Below are 19,268 nucleotides of genomic sequence, written 5' to 3'. Positions count from 1 at the left end.
TAGATGTAATAAAAAGAAGAAAAATAAATTGGATTGGTGATATATTTACAAAGAATGACGGACTGATAAAAACAGTTTTAGAAGGTTATGTAGACGGGAAAAGGAAGCGCCGGCCCGTGTGGCCGAGCGGTTCTAGGCGCGTCAGTCTGGAACCGCGCGACCGCTACGGTCGCAGGTTCGAAACCTGCCTCGGGCATGGATGTGTGTGATCTCCTTAGGTTAGTTAGGTTTAAGTGGTTCTAAGTTCTAGGGGACTGATGACCTCAGATGTTAAGTCCCATAGTGCTCAGAGCCATTTGAACCATTTTGGAAAGGAAGGAAGAGATTTCAGATACTGGATGACATGATGGACGGTACAGCATACAGCAGCCTTAAGCAGGAAGCAATGGTTCGATGAAAATGGATAGGTAAAGGACCTGCTAATATAACAGAAAACTCATGACGATGAATCTAATGTATACCACATATAGGTTATGCCACGAGTTTAAACTTTTATACTCTCGCCTGACTATGTACTTCTTGTATTTTTTAGCATTGATAATGGCTAGGTACTAGCCGAAATCTAGATTTGCCGTGTAAAACCTGCTAGAAAAGGGCGATTGATTGATGTGCTGCATCATTTTAAAGTAATCATAGTCTTTGAGTGCACGCCCGTTCCTAATGGAAGGTAACCGGACGTAAAATAACGCGTGATTTGATTTAATCGCTCTGCTTCCGTGACGTAGCTGACATACGCTGCTAGACCAGAGTCGTAAAACATCACATTTCAAATAATTTTAGACTGATACGCTACTGCAGATGTGTGTGAACCGTGTGTCTCGCCGCGATGTATCGATTCGACTTCGTGGTATGTATCTCCGTTGGACGCTTTGATGGGTTTGCAGCGCCATCTGCCGACCGTTTCGCGCAGCAGGGAGGTGGCCCGGAGCCGACGATTGGAGTGGGCAGCTGAAACAACACCTCGCCTTCTTGCCGCTGCTCTGAGGTGGGAATCTGTGAGAAGCCTGTTGCGCGAACAGCTCTTCCTTGTATCTCAGTCGCTTGGAAAGCAGGTGTGGCGCGACCCTGGGTTTTCAACAGAGCGCTTACAAGGACCTGTTGGAAGGAGATAGTTTCGGGTCCTCCCGGCGTTGCTGGACACTGGTTGTGTCAACTGAGTGCAGGTAAGAAAACTATTTTGAAGGTTACAACCGATCTAGTTTTGTTCAGTGCAACGCAGTGAATTTTCTGCTTTAGCGGCACTGTTTTGGCGCTGGAATAGATACGTCACTATGAACATTTAGTGTTCTCTTGGTCCTTCTTGTTCAGTCCAAATTATAGTTTCGCGACAGTTTCTTTTAAGCAACTTGAGATTATGGGTGCCGCAAGACGGATTGAATGTCCGTTGATTCCTTAAAAAGCCCGATGAAAGTATATTGTAGTAAACATCCAGCTGCCCTGTAACGGTTTGCAGCATTTTCGCATAATTCAATTATGTTATGCAAGGGTACATTGCAGTGATTTCTGTAATGTCTTAAATGAAATGCTATATTTGTTGAATTGGTTGGGCGTACTCGATGCATATTTCGGCCGGCACTGGTTGCGCACAACCGTTAGCTAGTTTGCAACTGTACAGTTTACCTGGGCCGCTCCGTTTGCGTTTAACGAAGGTCTGTCTGTCGCGGGTTCGTTATTTCTAGCCTCTCGCGCGCTCACGCTAGACTTACGAGCCGGGTTAGTTGCTCTAGGTTTCTGTTACGCAGCTGCCTTTACTGTGGCTTGTAAGATTCGTTCCCCGGGCTTGTTAATTTGTTCCGTTTCATGTGATAACTTGTTCTTACATGGAACTGTATCGGTGTGATTTTCTGTGGTATCGTGGTCATTATTGGTCGATAATGCGCAACCGTAATCCAGAATGAAATTTTCGCTCTGCAGCAGAGTGTGCACTGATATGAAACTTCCTGGCAGACTAAAACTGTGTGCCGGCCCGAGACTCGAGGCAAAGGTCACAAGTTCGAGTCTCGGGCCGGCACACAGTTTTAATCTTCAAGGAACTTTCTCAACCGTAATGCTGATGTACTTACTGCACATGTCTGGCCTTGCTAACCGTGGAACACGGTGTACACAACCGTACGATAATTATCGTACGTTCTGTAATGAGGGCATGTTAACTATCGTACCCAGGTTTACGATAATTCCTAGAGTAGTGAAAAATTTGAAAATACAGACTAATCTTAAATTGATCGACAGTTAAATAAGTTTTTTTTTTCCTTACAGCCCTACTGGCTGATAACTTAAGAAAATTAGTCGCTTTAATCATTTCAGTGGCTCAAACGCCTACCGATCAGTGAGCGAGAATGACATTGTCAGAAATAAATTTCATTGTTGAATCTTGCGCACTTCCCACATTTTCTATTGGAGTGTCTGCAGTTCCGTTAAACGTGTTTGAAGTGTGCGATCTTATCGACTGGTTGGTGGCGCTTATTCCGAGAGCACAGCTTTGTGACTGAACACGTGATTGCTTTTGTATTGATACGTATATCTCTCAAATGTATTCCTTCGGACTGCGTGTTGTATATACATACATCGTTACACTATTTTCCTTGCAGAAACAAACATGAAGCCTTCATGCGAAGATAGTGACGATCAGCTAATTGATTCACTTGACTGAAAAACCACCAAAATTTGAACATCAACAAAAAATCTGATGCTTGGCTCAAAAATGATTACAAGCAATGGCTTAGAAAGATGCCTGAGGATTAGTACAAAGCTAACTGCTGTGAGAGCAACATAATGATAGCAGAACACTGTGATTAAAAATGGTAAGACATCGATGTCATGTTCGCAGTCTGGTACCAGTACAATCGACGATTTCTTCGTTCTCAATAACTGATGAAATCAGCACAGAAAGTCAACTCACTCTTGAAATAAAATTCTGGTTTCCTAGTTGAAAACTACTTCTTTCACTAAGTTGATTTGTCTGACGATACTGTTGAAGAGTGCTGGGCGTGTTTTTGAATTAGACATGCAGCTGAAGGAACAGCAACTACAGGAATAAAAACGACCACCGCCGAGAAAACAAGTGGCAGAAAAGTCGGTTTAGCGTCTGAAGACGAATCCACTGATATTGGGGCGTGCAAACGATGGTTACCATTGGGACAATTGTTTCGCTGCACTTATTGATACTAATTATGGATTTTCTTATATCTTTCACCGTGTGAAACAAGTTTCTCGATGCTCAAGAGGGTCGAGTGGTCAGTTCGAAGTGTTTGCACAAAATTCTGACGTGGAATTTGCTACGGCGCAACATATCGTTATACTGACAACTCTTTAAAGATAATGAAATTCTACTGGGAGAACATCGTACTTAGCTAGTACAGTGGTGGAAAACTATACTTCTGAAGCTCAGATTCCTCGAAAACTGCCCTGGCATATACATTTTAAAGTGCATATGGTACTGTATCTTAGCGCTAATAATGCGTGTAAGAAATCACCAAGGATTTGCGAAGATCTAGCACGAAACGTCTACGCTGAATTTACGAACAGCTCATTTTTGAAAAGTTCCTAACATTTTTACTCAAAGACGTCCTCAAAATGCTACCCCAGCAAACTCGTTATTTATCTCTAAAAAAATTTCTTCTAGGATAACTGAACAGTAGGATGCTCTTGGAACGTATTTCAGACCAAATGCTGACAGTCGGTTCAGATTAGCCATGCTATAAAGTTTAAATTGCTAATTTTTGTTGACTTTATTCTGCTTAAATTCATGAGCCTGAACGAACTCTTCCGGGCATCTATTATCTTCAAGAACCTCCATGACAATCTCTAAAAACTGTCTAGAGTTGTTACACCCGTACACGTTGGATTATATTTACCGAACATTAGAACTAGGTTAATAATGGACGCATCGTTTACGCCCGGAAAATGTGTACTTTGGAGTTTAAGTTAGGAAAATGTTAGACTAGATTGAGATTCGCAGTAATGAAATCAAATTTTAACAACCTGTCTAATTTCTAATGGAAGGCTGTAAGGAAATTGAGAAACGCTTCAATTTTTCGAATCATGTTCTTAAACTAGTGACATATATGAAACCTGCGAATGCAGTGTTACTAAAGACAATAGATACCGTGCCATGTTAGCTGTCGTTGTTGAAAAACTTGCGTCGTGTTGTTTCCACTGACAAATAACAAATAATGGGGTATTCAAAAAGTCTCTCCGCAGTGCCCTGTGATTGTTAGCCACGAGTGCCGTATGCCGCAGTGAATACCCCGACATGAAACTCGGTGAAATAAGTTATTAATTTATTGAATATTCATTTTTACTTGTAAATTTTTACTTAAACAATTCAATTCGTCTGTTTCCAAACACAAGCTGTAAAATTTCTTCTGTAACAGAATTAAAGTGGATATTGCAGTTTTCAATTCATCGATCGATTTTGGACGGTTTTTATAGTCAGTTGCTTTCGCTGCATCCCAGAAGTCAGGTGGTGTTAGGACTGGTGCTGGTGGAGGCCAAAGTCCCTGTGAAATTATGCTATCACCCAAAACATCAGCAAGCAGTGACATTGAAACGCGAGCTGTATGCGCGGTTGCACCATCTTGTTGAAAATAACCGTCCAGTATTTCACTTAACACAAGTTCCCGTATGAATGGGTACAGAATACCACTGCAGTATCTTTATGCGTTTGTTTCATTGAAAAACTCAGGCAGGCGAACAAACATACGACACGCGCGGCTGACAATCATACGGTACTGCGGAGAGACTTCTTGAACACTCCGTAGATGAGTGGCGCTATTTACAATCGTTTGAGCTTCCGGTAAGTAATGAAATAAAAAGTTCAGTGGATATTTTTTAGTCGAAATTGAAGGCTTTCGAAGACGATGACGAAGAGATACCTAAAAATTGGTCTAAATTTGTCGGACGCTATTTCATTTCTGCAGCCCAATGCTGATTGTGAACGTGTATTTAGCCTAATCAGTTTAACAAAAACGAAAACAAGAAATAACATAGTGAATTTGTTGTGAACAGTGAACTCTTACCCAAACCAGTGAAAGACAAACACGAATTGAACAGCTTACGAGCCTTGAGAACGAATAATCTGATGAACCTAATACTCGTGCAGAAAGAGAACTAGTTCAACGCAGCTTCAATAAAATACACATTTTGTTCGGTAGCATAGATGTGGAAGAATTTAATAACATTTTAATTGTAACGGCTTTTAAGTTATGAAATAAGCGAGACTATGTCGTAATAAGAATGACTGGTACATCAAAGAAAAATGTTTATTCTGTAATGTTCCTATTGTTACCAAGCTTCGTAGCTTATGTTGTACCTATAAATATTTGTATCTTCTGGATGTAACATTTGAAGAAAATGAGTAAAGCTTTTAAAATAAAATAGTTGCTCAATTTCTTCAAACTTCAGGGCTCAGAACACAGAAAATGTCCAGTGCGACGTGGAACAGAATTTGTTCTGAAGGCGGATAGAATTCTTCCCTCCATGTGCCAAGCCTCTTGCCGATGTTTACTTTCCATCTCGTCTTTCACTGTAACCGAAGACTCTAGGTAAAGTGGTCACGTCTAATATTAGTCGCTGCGTTTGGGGAAACGTGTGAGAGCAAATGCTAATGTATTCTAGGCTCGGCGCTGCCAATCTACATCATGCGTATGACTCGCACCGACCAACTAACATTTATATTTACATTGAACTAACATTAACTCGTGAAAACGCTTTTTCCAAACGATCATCTGGAAATATGTACTCAGTAGCAAGGAATAGAATAGAAAAGTTACGTCGAGGACTATTGTCAATTGTTACGTCGCTGGCAGTGGTCGGAATGGGAGAGTGGACGCCGACTTTCCATGGAACGGTTTTATCATGCAAAAAAACGTTAATTTTAGCTCTAAAGAATGTGTTGATTTGAAAACAGTAGTATATTTTACAAGATACAGGCTATAAAGTATACACACGAATATTTGACACTGGTATTATGTGTTACTGTTATTATGCTGACAAGATAATTTTGGTTAAATTTGGTCCATTTACGATAATTTTACTCCCCCTGGTACGATAGCTGCCTCGTTTCATGTTGGGAACACTCGTGGGGCAGTGCCAGAGGATCGTTCTGCTGTCGAAGCGTTTGGCCACACCTTGAGTGTGGTTTTCTGCCGGATATCCTAATATCTCTTATATTCTTGTTGGTTGAATGTCCAAAATTTAAGATCATTACTGTTTAAAGGAAGTTTGCGTCTTACTATTATCTCCATTTAGGCGAATATGTTCTATTTCCACAAGGGTAATTATTCTGCAATTGCTATCTGACTTTTTGCGCCGAAATTATTTAACACTGCTGTTTCTGTGTCTTATTAATTACTTCTGTACATGGGTTAGTCTGTTTTGTACTGTAGTTGCTTCAGAATTTTCAGCCATATGAATTTTATTTACTTATTTAGAATTGGTTGGTCTTATCTCACCGAATTTTGTCACTGGGGTTGATTTAAATTTTCAGTCATTGAAATGTTAGACCAATAAAGGACGGTGAGAATTATGAACGCTGCTGCCTTCGTATGTTTACTTCGCTCAGCCCTCCACTCCAAAGCTGTCTTGCGTCGCTCGTTTCTATCACTTAATTTACTCGGATGCATATTAGTGTGCAGAGACGACCAGAAATAGAAATCTCACATTAACCCTTCAATAATTTTCCTAGCTAATAGTGATATTGTTCTCGTCTTAGTATTTGTAATGAACAGGTCTCGAAAATTCTAGTTGTGAACTTTTAATTTTTTAAACTATGAATGTTCTGTAAAGGGCCTGTCTTCCGGTTGTTTGAATAATTTTTGAACCAGTCGGATTATGTGACTAGAGTAGGGGAGGCTTATATAGAAAACGATTGGTTACGAAATAAAGCTGGCGTAGTGCCTAATAGGAAACGTGTCTTTTTCGGATAAATATTTTCAGTCCAAAAATGGAAAGTCACTTTGAAATAAGTGTAGAAGTGAAATTACTGTTTGTCCCTTTAGCACGCAAGACACTTCGCGAAAAATGATTAAATTCGTCCTGTATTGTGTTACCAGTTAAAGCTTCTTTCGCATTGATATTGAAGTAACCGTTGCAACGTTGCACTTCCACATTAATGAAACAAGTAATCACTGATATTCGAAGCATATTCACTTACCTGCTACTTCGAATACGTTCCACCACGAAAGTTACTGATTCACAAACGCGGTACCATTTCAACCCTAATACTGATAACTAACCTCACGAAATAGCAGTAACTCTAATGCTTGTCTCGCACTAACTGACGTAACACTTTAATTATGATTTCTAGCAGATTCTTCCTACTTAACCGCAACTTACCTGTGTGCTATCGCTCCGTGCTGAAACTAGAAGATTCACTGCTCACCAGTGTTGCCAACTTATTTTCCACCGTTTACCTGCACCGTATCTGAAAAGGCTATACGTTCACCTTTAAATTACCTACAGACCCAGATTCTAGAGTGATGACTATAAAAGATAACCTTTTTGGTTTCTCCATTAATGTTTTGTGCACTGCACAATGTTTCCAAACAAAATATTCTAAAGGTTACTTGCGAAGCTTGCTGCTGTAAGTCTCTACGCCGCGCGCAGCAGTAAATCAGTTTGTGCTTCCTGCTAAAGGTGCCAACATACGTAGCGACATGGTCTCTTTTTGGGAATGACGTACATTTTCCACTGGAGAAGTCTGAAACTAAAAGGCTCGTTTTAAGAAGCAGCTACTCATCGCCACGAGGTGCGCTAAGCAACAATTGTACTGAGACACCCAAAAAACATACCTTTCTCGTATTAGGTACATTGTGCTGCCAGGTACTCCGTATCAGCGACCTCAGTAGTCATTACACATCCTGAAAGCAGAATGGGACGCTCCGCGGAACTCAGACTTCGAATGTGGTCAGGTGATTGGGTGTCACTCGTCATGTGTGTACGCGGGATTTCCACACTCCAAAACATCCCTAGGTCCTCTGTTTCCGATGTGATAGTCAAGTGTAAACGTGAAGGGACACGTAGAGCACAAAAGAGTACAGGCTCACATCGTCTGTTGACTGACAGACCGCCAACAGTTGAAAGTCGTAATGTGTAATAGGCAGACATCTATCCAGACCATCACACATTAATTCCAACTGCATCAGGATCCACTGCTAGTACTAGGACAGTTAGGCGGGATGGTCGAGCGGCTGCTCATAAGCCACACATCACGCCAGTAAATGCCAAACGACGCCTTGCTTGCTGTAAGAAGGGTAAACACTGGACGATTGAACAGTGGAAACACGTTGTGTGGAGTGACGAAACACGATGTAGCAATTCGATGGCAGGGTGTGGGTATGACGCATGCCCCGTGAACGTTGTCTACCAGCGTGTGTAGTGCCAACAGCAAAATTCGGAGGCGGCGGCGTTACAGCGTGGTCGTGTTTTTCATGGAGGGGGCTTGCACACCTTGTTTTGCGTGGCACTATCACAGCACACGCCTACATTGATGTTTTAGGCACCTTCTTGCTTCCCACAGCAATTCGGGGATGGTGATTGCATCTTTCAACACGATAGAGCACCTGGTCATAATGCACGGCCTGTGGCGGAGTGGTTAGACGACAGTAAAACACCTGCATTGAACTGGCCCGTAGAGACTCCAGACCTGAATCTCATAGAAAACCTTTGCGATATTTTGGAAGGCTGATTTCTTGCCAGGCCTAACCGACCGACATCGATACGTCTCCTTAGTGCAGCACTCCGTAAAGTATGGGCTGCCGTTCCCCAAGAATCCTTCCAGTACCTAATTGAACGTATGCCTCCAAGAGTGTAAGCTGTCATAAGAGCTAAGAGTGTGCCAACACCATAGTGAATTCCAGCATTACTGATGAAGGGCGCCACGAACTTGTAAGTCATTTTTAATTAGGTGTCGGGATACCATTGATCGCATAGTGTACGTCAGTATTTCTTCAGACAGTGACAAAATTACTTTCCTTCTACACCTCGTTTCACCCCAGTGGTAGGCCCTTATAAGTCAACTTTCTTTATGCAATGGTGATAATGTATACAGTGTTTAAAATGTATAGTTTGGCAACTTTCTCTTTTTAATTCGTTTTCCGTGGACAAAAGGTCTCTGTTTTACAGAGGTGTCGGAAATAGGTCCCTTTGTCCCCAAAATTTGGAGAAAAGAGCCGAAAGTCTCTATATACAGGTAAATGTCCCCACGGTTGGCAACTATGCTATCCACACCAAGACTGCGCGTGACCACCAGCGCTGGGTCATTGTCACTGAACAGAAAGACCTCCATGGAAAAGGCACGCTCAGCGTAGAATATTCTAGTAGCCTGCAATAAGCAGAAAAATATCGGTATGTTATGACATTGAAGATAGCAATATTCCTCACAATGACGTCTACTACGTTAAAAAATCAAATCAGTTCCACTCTGATCAGTTCAGTAGGGAATTGAGTTTACATGCCGTTTGTATCACTCAAGTGACGAGCTTACTGAGCTTGTTATAATACCAGCACCTTCAACCGAAAGCAATTGAGTTCTTCTTAACAGTATCATCTTATAACATGTTACGTTTTAAACTCAAAGTAAAATCACAAACGATATTTGAGAAGAAAAGTTTTGTTTCCCAGTATATCTCCAATCTCACCTTCACTCATTTCCTCCTCACTCTATAATATTGATTTCAAATTGGTTTCCCCTGTACAGCACTTCTACATTTATCGTCCATTCAAAATTCAGTTTTCCCTTGTTTGCTTAGTACAGGCTTGCCACCCGAGAGCTTAAAATTCATACTGACGCTTCTTTTACTGCATAACCCTCTTTGCATTGCTTATAGGCGGCGTCCATCTAGTGTTTAGTTACGTGTACGCCTACATCGTTGCACTTACTCTCTAGCTATCCCTACTTAGACTTCTGCGTTTTCTAAATTCAGTATGATTTGTAGTTTTATTCGTTTATATGATAGTGAATTATTGCTTCACACAGTTTGAATGGCTACTAGCAAATATAAGAAACTAGGAATTGTAACGGACCTTTGCAAAAAGTATTGTCAACGGCGAAAAACAGGTGCAGATATTTGTTTGCTACAAATTGCGTTTGTATTGTTTTTGCTATTTAAATTGCTCTACATCGGTGCTTACAGGTCTTGTGGCCAAGCTACCTGTGTGTGCACTACACCAATAATTAGAATTTTCACAATTACTGTAGAGTGGTTGTAAGTAAACTTTTGTTACCTCAGCTAGTGTAGATGAACTATTTACTGTGTGGGTCCCCAACCATACAGGAATTATATTGAGACTTCTCTGCAGGATTTGCAAAGTAATGACTTGCCGTTAAGAGATATTACTGGCATAGAGAGGTAAGGTTCAAACAATCTTCTCCTCTCTCTCTCATCGGACGCCCCCCCACTCTCTCTCATCGGACGCCCCCCCACTCTCTCTCATCGGACGCCCCCCCACTCTCTCTCATCGGACGCACCCCACTCTCTCTCATCGGACGCCCCCCCACTCTCTCATCGGACGCCCCCCCCACTCTCTCATCGGACGCCCCCCCCTCTCTCTCATCGGACGCCCCCCCCTCTCTCTCATCGGACGCCCCCCCCTCTCTCATCGGACGCCCCCCCCCTCTCTCTCATCGGACGCCCCCCCCCTCTCTCTCATCGGACGCCCCCCCCCTCTCTCTCATCGGACGCCCCCCCCCTCTCTCTCATCGGACGCCCCCCCCTCTCTCTCATCGGACGCCCCCCCCTCTCTCTCATCGGACGCCCCCCCCTCTCTCTCATCGGACGCCCCCCCCTCTCTCTCATCGGACGCCCCCCCCTCTCTCTCATCGGACGCCCCCCCCTCTCACTCATCGGACGCCCCCCCCTCTCTCTCATCGGACGCCCCAGGCTCTCTCTCATCGGACGCCCCAGGCTCTCTCTCATCGGACGCCCCAGGCTCTCTCTCATCGGACGCCCCAGGCTCTCTCTCATCGGACGCCCCAGGCTCTCTCTCATCGGACGCCCCAGGCTCTCTCTCATCGGACGCCCCAGGCTCTCTCTCATCGGACGCCCCAGGCTCTCTCTCATCGGACGCCCCAGGCTCTCTCTCATCGGACGCCCCAGGCTCTCTCTCATCGGACGCCCCAGGCTCTCTCTCATCGGACGCCCCAGGCTCTCTCTCATCGGACGCCCCAGGCTCTCTCTCATCGGACGCCCCAGGCTCTCTCTCATCGGACGCCCCAGGCTCTCTCTCATCGGACGCCCCAGGCTCTCTCTCATCGGACGCCCCAGGCTCTCTCTCATCGGACGCCCCAGGCTCTCTCTCATCGGACGCCCCAGGCTCTCTCTCATCGGACGCCCCAGGCTCTCTCTCATCGGACGCCCCAGGCTCTCTCTCATCGGACGCCCCAGGCTCTCTCTCATCGGACGCCCCAGGCTCTCTCTCATCGGACGCCCCAGGCTCTCTCTCATCGGACGCCCCAGGCTCTCTCTCATCGGACGCCCCAGGCTCTCTCTCATCGGACGCCCCAGGCTCTCTCTCATCGGACGCCCCAGGCTCTCTCTCATCGGACGCCCCAGGCTCTCTCTCATCGGACGCCCCAGGCTCTCTCTCATCGGACGCCCCAGGCTCTCTCTCATCGGACGCCCCAGGCTCTCTCTCATCGGACGCCCCAGGCTCTCTCTCATCGGACGCCCCAGGCTCTCTCTCATCGGACGCCCCAGGCTCTCTCTCATCGGACGCCCCAGGCTCTCTCTCATCGGACGCCCCAGGCTCTCTCTCATCGGACGCCCCAGGCTCTCTCTCATCGGACGCCCCAGGCTCTCTCTCATCGGACGCCCCAGGCTCTCTCTCATCGGACGCCCCAGGCTCTCTCTCATCGGACGCCCCAGGCTCTCTCTCATCGGACGCCCCAGGCTCTCTCTCATCGGACGCCCCAGGCTCTCTCTCATCGGACGCCCCAGGCTCTCTCTCATCGGACGCCCCAGGCTCTCTCTCATCGGACGCCCCAGGCTCTCTCTCATCGGACGCCCCAGGCTCTCTCTCATCGGACGCCCCAGGCTCTCTCTCATCGGACGCCCCAGGCTCTCTCTCATCGGACGCCCCAGGCTCTCTCTCATCGGACGCCCCAGGCTCTCTCTCATCGGACGCCCCAGGCTCTCTCTCATCGGACGCCCCAGGCTCTCTCTCATCGGACGCCCCAGGCTCTCTCTCATCGGACGCCCCAGGCTCTCTCTCATCGGACGCCCCAGGCTCTCTCTCATCGGACGCCCCAGGCTCTCTCTCATCGGACGCCCCAGGCTCTCTCTCATCGGACGCCCCAGGCTCTCTCTCATCGGACGCCCCAGGCTCTCTCTCATCGGACGCCCCAGGCTCTCTCTCATCGGACGCCCCAGGCTCTCTCTCATCGGACGCCCCAGGCTCTCTCTCATCGGACGCCCCAGGCTCTCTCTCATCGGACGCCCCAGGCTCTCTCTCATCGGACGCCCCAGGCTCTCTCTCATCGGACGCCCCAGGCTCTCTCTCATCGGACGCCCCAGGCTCTCTCTCATCGGACGCCCCAGGCTCTCTCTCATCGGACGCCCCAGGCTCTCTCTCATCGGACGCCCCAGGCTCTCTCTCATCGGACGCCCCAGGCTCTCTCTCATCGGACGCCCCAGGCTCTCTCTCATCGGACGCCCCAGGCTCTCTCTCATCGGACGCCCCAGGCTCTCTCTCATCGGACGCCCCAGGCTCTCTCTCATCGGACGCCCCAGGCTCTCTCTCATCGGACGCCCCAGGCTCTCTCTCATCGGACGCCCCAGGCTCTCTCTCATCGGACGCCCCAGGCTCTCTCTCATCGGACGCCCCAGGCTCTCTCTCATCGGACGCCCCAGGCTCTCTCTCATCGGACGCCCCAGGCTCTCTCTCATCGGACGCCCCAGGCTCTCTCTCATCGGACGCCCCAGGCTCTCTCTCATCGGACGCCCCAGGCTCTCTCTCATCGGACGCCCCAGGCTCTCTCTCATCGGACGCCCCAGGCTCTCTCTCATCGGACGCCCCAGGCTCTCTCTCATCGGACGCCCCAGGCTCTCTCTCATCGGACGCCCCAGGCTCTCTCTCATCGGACGCCCCAGGCTCTCTCTCATCGGACGCCCCAGGCTCTCTCTCATCGGACGCCCCAGGCTCTCTCTCATCGGACGCCCCAGGCTCTCTCTCATCGGACGCCCCAGGCTCTCTCTCATCGGACGCCCCAGGCTCTCTCTCATCGGACGCCCCAGGCTCTCTCTCATCGGACGCCCCAGGCTCTCTCTCATCGGACGCCCCAGGCTCTCTCTCATCGGACGCCCCAGGCTCTCTCTCATCGGACGCCCCAGGCTCTCTCTCATCGGACGCCCCAGGCTCTCTCTCATCGGACGCCCCAGGCTCTCTCTCATCGGACGCCCCAGGCTCTCTCTCATCGGACGCCCCAGGCTCTCTCTCATCGGACGCCCCAGGCTCTCTCTCATCGGACGCCCCAGGCTCTCTCTCATCGGACGCCCCAGGCTCTCTCTCATCGGACGCCCCAGGCTCTCTCTCATCGGACGCCCCAGGCTCTCTCTCATCGGACGCCCCAGGCTCTCTCTCATCGGACGCCCCAGGCTCTCTCTCATCGGACGCCCCAGGCTCTCTCTCATCGGACGCCCCAGGCTCTCTCTCATCGGACGCCCCAGGCTCTCTCTCATCGGACGCCCCAGGCTCTCTCTCATCGGACGCCCCAGGCTCTCTCTCATCGGACGCCCCAGGCTCTCTCTCATCGGACGCCCCAGGCTCTCTCTCATCGGACGCCCCAGGCTCTCTCTCATCGGACGCCCCAGGCTCTCTCTCATCGGACGCCCCAGGCTCTCTCTCATCGGACGCCCCAGGCTCTCTCTCATCGGACGCCCCAGGCTCTCTCTCATCGGACGCCCCAGGCTCTCTCTCATCGGACGCCCCAGGCTCTCTCTCATCGGACGCCCCAGGCTCTCTCTCATCGGACGCCCCAGGCTCTCTCTCATCGGACGCCCCAGGCTCTCTCTCATCGGACGCCCCAGGCTCTCTCTCATCGGACGCCCCAGGCTCTCTCTCATCGGACGCCCCAGGCTCTCTCTCATCGGACGCCCCAGGCTCTCTCTCATCGGACGCCCCAGGCTCTCTCTCATCGGACGCCCCAGGCTCTCTCTCATCGGACGCCCCAGGCTCTCTCTCATCGGACGCCCCAGGCTCTCTCTCATCGGACGCCCCAGGCTCTCTCTCATCGGACGCCCCAGGCTCTCTCTCATCGGACGCCCCAGGCTCTCTCTCATCGGACGCCCCAGGCTCTCTCTCATCGGACGCCCCAGGCTCTCTCTCATCGGACGCCCCAGGCTCTCTCTCATCGGACGCCCCAGGCTCTCTCTCATCGGACGCCCCAGGCTCTCTCTCATCGGACGCCCCAGGCTCTCTCTCATCGGACGCCCCAGGCTCTCTCTCATCGGACGCCCCAGGCTCTCTCTCATCGGACGCCCCAGGCTCTCTCTCATCGGACGCCCCAGGCTCTCTCTCATCGGACGCCCCAGGCTCTCTCTCATCGGACGCCCCAGGCTCTCTCTCATCGGACGCCCCAGGCTCTCTCTCATCGGACGCCCCAGGCTCTCTCTCATCGGACGCCCCAGGCTCTCTCTCATCGGACGCCCCAGGCTCTCTCTCATCGGACGCCCCAGGCTCTCTCTCATCGGACGCCCCAGGCTCTCTCTCATCGGACGCCCCAGGCTCTCTCTCATCGGACGCCCCAGGCTCTCTCTCATCGGACGCCCCAGGCTCTCTCTCATCGGACGCCCCAGGCTCTCTCTCATCGGACGCCCCAGGCTCTCTCTCATCGGACGCCCCAGGCTCTCTCTCATCGGACGCCCCAGGCTCTCTCTCATCGGACGCCCCAGGCTCTCTCTCATCGGACGCCCCAGGCTCTCTCTCATCGGACGCCCCAGGCTCTCTCTCATCGGACGCCCCAGGCTCTCTCTCATCGGACGCCCCAGGCTCTCTCTCATCGGACGCCCCAGGCTCTCTCTCATCGGACGCCCCAGGCTCTCTCTCATCGGACGCCCCAGGCTCTCTCTCATCGGACGCCCCAGGCTCTCTCTCATCGGACGCCCCAGGCTCTCTCTCATCGGACGCCCCAGGCTCTCTCTCATCGGACGCCCCAGGCTCTCTCTCATCGGACGCCCCAGGCTCTCTCTCATCGGACGCCCCAGGCTCTCTCTCATCGGACGCCCCAGGCTCTCTCTCATCGGACGCCCCAGGCTCTCTCTCATCGGACGCCCCAGGCTCTCTCTCATCGGACGCCCCAGGCTCTCTCTCATCGGACGCCCCAGGCTCTCTCTCATCGGACGCCCCAGGCTCTCTCTCATCGGACGCCCCAGGCTCTCTCTCATCGGACGCCCCAGGCTCTCTCTCATCGGACGCCCCAGGCTCTCTCTCATCGGACGCCCCAGGCTCTCTCTCATCGGACGCCCCAGGCTCTCTCTCATCGGACGCCCCAGGCTCTCTCTCATCGGACGCCCCAGGCTCTCTCTCATCGGACGCCCCAGGCTCTCTCTCATCGGACGCCCCAGGCTCTCTCTCATCGGACGCCCCAGGCTCTCTCTCATCGGACGCCCCAGGCTCTCTCTCATCGGACGCCCCAGGCTCTCTCTCATCGGACGCCCCAGGCTCTCTCTCATCGGACGCCCCAGGCTCTCTCTCATCGGACGCCCCAGGCTCTCTCTCATCGGACGCCCCAGGCTCTCTCTCATCGGACGCCCCAGGCTCTCTCTCATCGGACGCCCCAGGCTCTCTCTCATCGGACGCCCCAGGCTCTCTCTCATCGGACGCCCCAGGCTCTCTCTCATCGGACGCCCCAGGCTCTCTCTCATCGGACGCCCCAGGCTCTCTCTCATCGGACGCCCCAGGCTCTCTCTCATCGGACGCCCCAGGCTCTCTCTCATCGGACGCCCCAGGCTCTCTCTCATCGGACGCCCCAGGCTCTCTCTCATCGGACGCCCCAGGCTCTCTCTCATCGGACGCCCCAGGCTCTCTCTCATCGGACGCCCCAGGCTCTCTCTCATCGGACGCCCCAGGCTCTCTCTCATCGGACGCCCCAGGCTCTCTCTCATCGGACGCCCCAGGCTCTCTCTCATCGGACGCCCCAGGCTCTCTCTCATCGGACGCCCCAGGCTCTCTCTCATCGGACGCCCCAGGCTCTCTCTCATCGGACGCCCCAGGCTCTCTCTCATCGGACGCCCCAGGCTCTCTCTCATCGGACGCCCCAGGCTCTCTCTCATCGGACGCCCCAGGCTCTCTCTCATCGGACGCCCCAGGCTCTCTCTCATCGGACGCCCCAGGCTCTCTCTCATCGGACGCCCCAGGCTCTCTCTCATCGGACGCCCCAGGCTCTCTCTCATCGGACGCCCCAGGCTCTCTCTCATCGGACGCCCCAGGCTCTCTCTCATCGGACGCCCCAGGCTCTCTCTCATCGGACGCCCCAGGCTCTCTCTCATCGGACGCCCCAGGCTCTCTCTCATCGGACGCCCCAGGCTCTCTCTCATCGGACGCCCCAGGCTCTCTCTCATCGGACGCCCCAGGCTCTCTCTCATCGGACGCCCCAGGCTCTCTCTCATCGGACGCCCCAGGCTCTCTCTCATCGGACGCCCCAGGCTCTCTCTCATCGGACGCCCCAGGCTCTCTCTCATCGGACGCCCCAGGCTCTCTCTCATCGGACGCCCCAGGCTCTCTCTCATCGGACGCCCCAGGCTCTCTCTCATCGGACGCCCCAGGCTCTCTCTCATCGGACGCCCCAGGCTCTCTCTCATCGGACGCCCCAGGCTCTCTCTCATCGGACGCCCCAGGCTCTCTCTCATCGGACGCCCCAGGCTCTCTCTCATCGGACGCCCCAGGCTCTCTCTCATCGGACGCCCCAGGCTCTCTCTCATCGGACGCCCCAGGCTCTCTCTCATCGGACGCCCCAGGCTCTCTCTCATCGGACGCCCCAGGCTCTCTCTCATCGGACGCCCCAGGCTCTCTCTCATCGGACGCCCCAGGCTCTCTCTCATCGGACGCCCCAGGCTCTCTCTCATCGGACGCCCCAGGCTCTCTCTCATCGGACGCCCCAGGCTCTCTCTCATCGGACGCCCCAGGCTCTCTCTCATCGGACGCCCCAGGCTCTCTCTCATCGGACGCCCCAGGCTCTCTCTCATCGGACGCCCCAGGCTCTCTCTCATCGGACGCCCCAGGCTCTCTCTCATCGGACGCCCCAGGCTCTCTCTCATCGGACGCCCCAGGCTCTCTCTCATCGGACGCCCCAGGCTCTCTCTCATCGGACGCCCCAGGCTCTCTCTCATCGGACGCCCCAGGCTCTCTCTCATCGGACGCCCCAGGCTCTCTCTCATCGGACGCCCCAGGCTCTCTCTCATCGGACGCCCCAGGCTCTCTCTCATCGGACGCCCCAGGCTCTCTCTCATCGGACGCCCCAGGCTCTCTCTCATCGGACGCCCCAGGCTCTCTCTCATCGGACGCCCCAGGCTCTCTCTCATCGGACGCCCCAGGCTCTCTCTCATCGGACGCCCCAGGCTCTCTCTCATCGGACGCCCCAGGCTCTCTCTCATCGGACGCCCCAGGCTCTCTCTCATCGGACGCCCCAGGCTCTCTCTCATCGGACGCCCCAGGCTCTCTCTCATCGGACGCCCCAGGCTCTCTCTCATCGGACGCCCCAGGCTCTCTCTCATCGGACGCCCCAGGCTCTCTCTCATCGGACGCCCCAGGCTCTCTCTCATCGGACGCCCCAGGCTCTCTCTCATCGGACGCCCCAGGCTCTCTCTCATCGGACGCCCCAGGCTCTCTCTCATCGGACGCCCCAGGCTCTCTCTCATCGGACGCCCCAGGCTCTCTCTCATCGGACGCCCCAGGCTCTCTCTCATCGGACGCCCCAGGCTCTCTCTCATCGGACGCCCCAGGCTCTCTCTCATCGGACGCCCCAGGCTCTCTCTCATCGGACGCCCCAGGCTCTCTCTCATCGGACGCCCCAGGCTCTCTCTCATCGGACGCCCCAGGCTCTCTCTCATCGGACGCCCCAGGCTCTCTCTCATCGGACGCCCCAGGCTCTCTCTCATCGGACGCCCCAGGCTCTCTCTCATCGGACGCCCCCCCCCTCTCTCATCGGACGCCCCAGGCTCTCTCTCATCGGACGCCCCCCCCCTCTCTCATCGGACGCCCCCCCCCTCTCTCATCGGACGCCCCAGGCTCTCTCTCATCGGACGCCCCCCCCCTCTCTCTCATCGGACGCCCCCCCCCTCTCTCATCGGACGCCCCCCCCTCTCTCATCGGACGCCCCCCCCCTCTCTCATCGGACGCCCCCCCCCCTCTCTCATCGGACGCCCCCCCCCTCTCTCATCGGACGCCCCCCCCCTCTCTCATCGGACGCCCCCCCCCTCTCTCATCGGACGGCCCCCCCCTGTCTCATCGGACGGCCCCCCCCTCTGTCTCATCGGACGGCCCCCCCCTCTGTCTCATCGGACGGCCCCCCCCTCTGTCTCATCGGACGGCCCCCCCCTCTGTCTCATCGGACGGCCCCCCCCTCTGTCTCATCGGACGGCCCCCCCCTCTCTCTCACCTGAATGTGTAGCCAGTGTGTCTGTTGGGGTTATGTTCCCATCTGGCTGAGCCTCCTGACAATATGATGATAACACTAGACACCACAGGTGTTGCCTCCCCATTTATGGCTAGGAGTGGTTACTTGTAATGCTGTACCCTGGGAACAATGAAAGCTGTGTCAGATGGCCCATGCTGTGACTGAATGGCACCTTGGGTGGATGAAATATATTAAGTTTCAAAAATTCTGGTTGTTCCATGGCTGTATCTTCAGGTGGTACTGGATCACTTAATGCTCCTTCCTTGGCTGCACCCTGGGAGGAAAATAAGGCTCGCTAGCTCGAGGTGAAACTCTTTCTCTGCTACCTTGTCTGAACAATGACGACATGTTCATCTCCAACAAGCTGTTATTTTTTTTGGAACTTATTGAAGATAAGTTGGATGGAGTCATTCAGTAAGATGCAGTCAGGTCTGCTATTGATATACTACTGCCACCCAGTCTGCAGCCCTTAGTGCTTGTGACAAACTTACTGACATCGCAGTGTCCATTACTCTTCACCAGTCTTTGAATATGCTTCAGGAAGCCACTTCTTATAGGGACATCATCCTTTAAAATGATGAACTCCAGGCCTGTCTGTAAGATGAAGTGTTCAGAAAGGCCATGAGGACAATTGGATACAGGAATCTTACTCCAGCAT

General features: G+C 52.4%; 1 long non-coding RNA gene across 1 annotated transcript in view; it reads left to right on the top strand.

Annotated features, from left to right (window-relative positions):
- Window positions 1-928: 928 nt before the first annotated feature.
- Window positions 929-19,268, top strand: part of LOC126272097 (uncharacterized) — a 51,099-nt gene continuing 32,759 nt past the window's right edge. Inside the window, exon 1 of the long non-coding RNA XR_007549178.1 lies at window positions 929-1,163. This is a non-coding gene — a long non-coding RNA (uncharacterized LOC126272097). The remainder of the gene's footprint in view (window positions 1,164-19,268) is intronic.

This window comes from Schistocerca gregaria, chromosome 5 (genome assembly GCF_023897955.1).
Source record: "Schistocerca gregaria isolate iqSchGreg1 chromosome 5, iqSchGreg1.2, whole genome shotgun sequence".
Taxonomy (NCBI): Eukaryota; Metazoa; Arthropoda; class Insecta; order Orthoptera; family Acrididae; genus Schistocerca; species Schistocerca gregaria.
The sequence above is the reverse complement of the archived record's forward strand: the minus strand, read 5'-3'. Positions and strand labels throughout refer to the sequence as shown.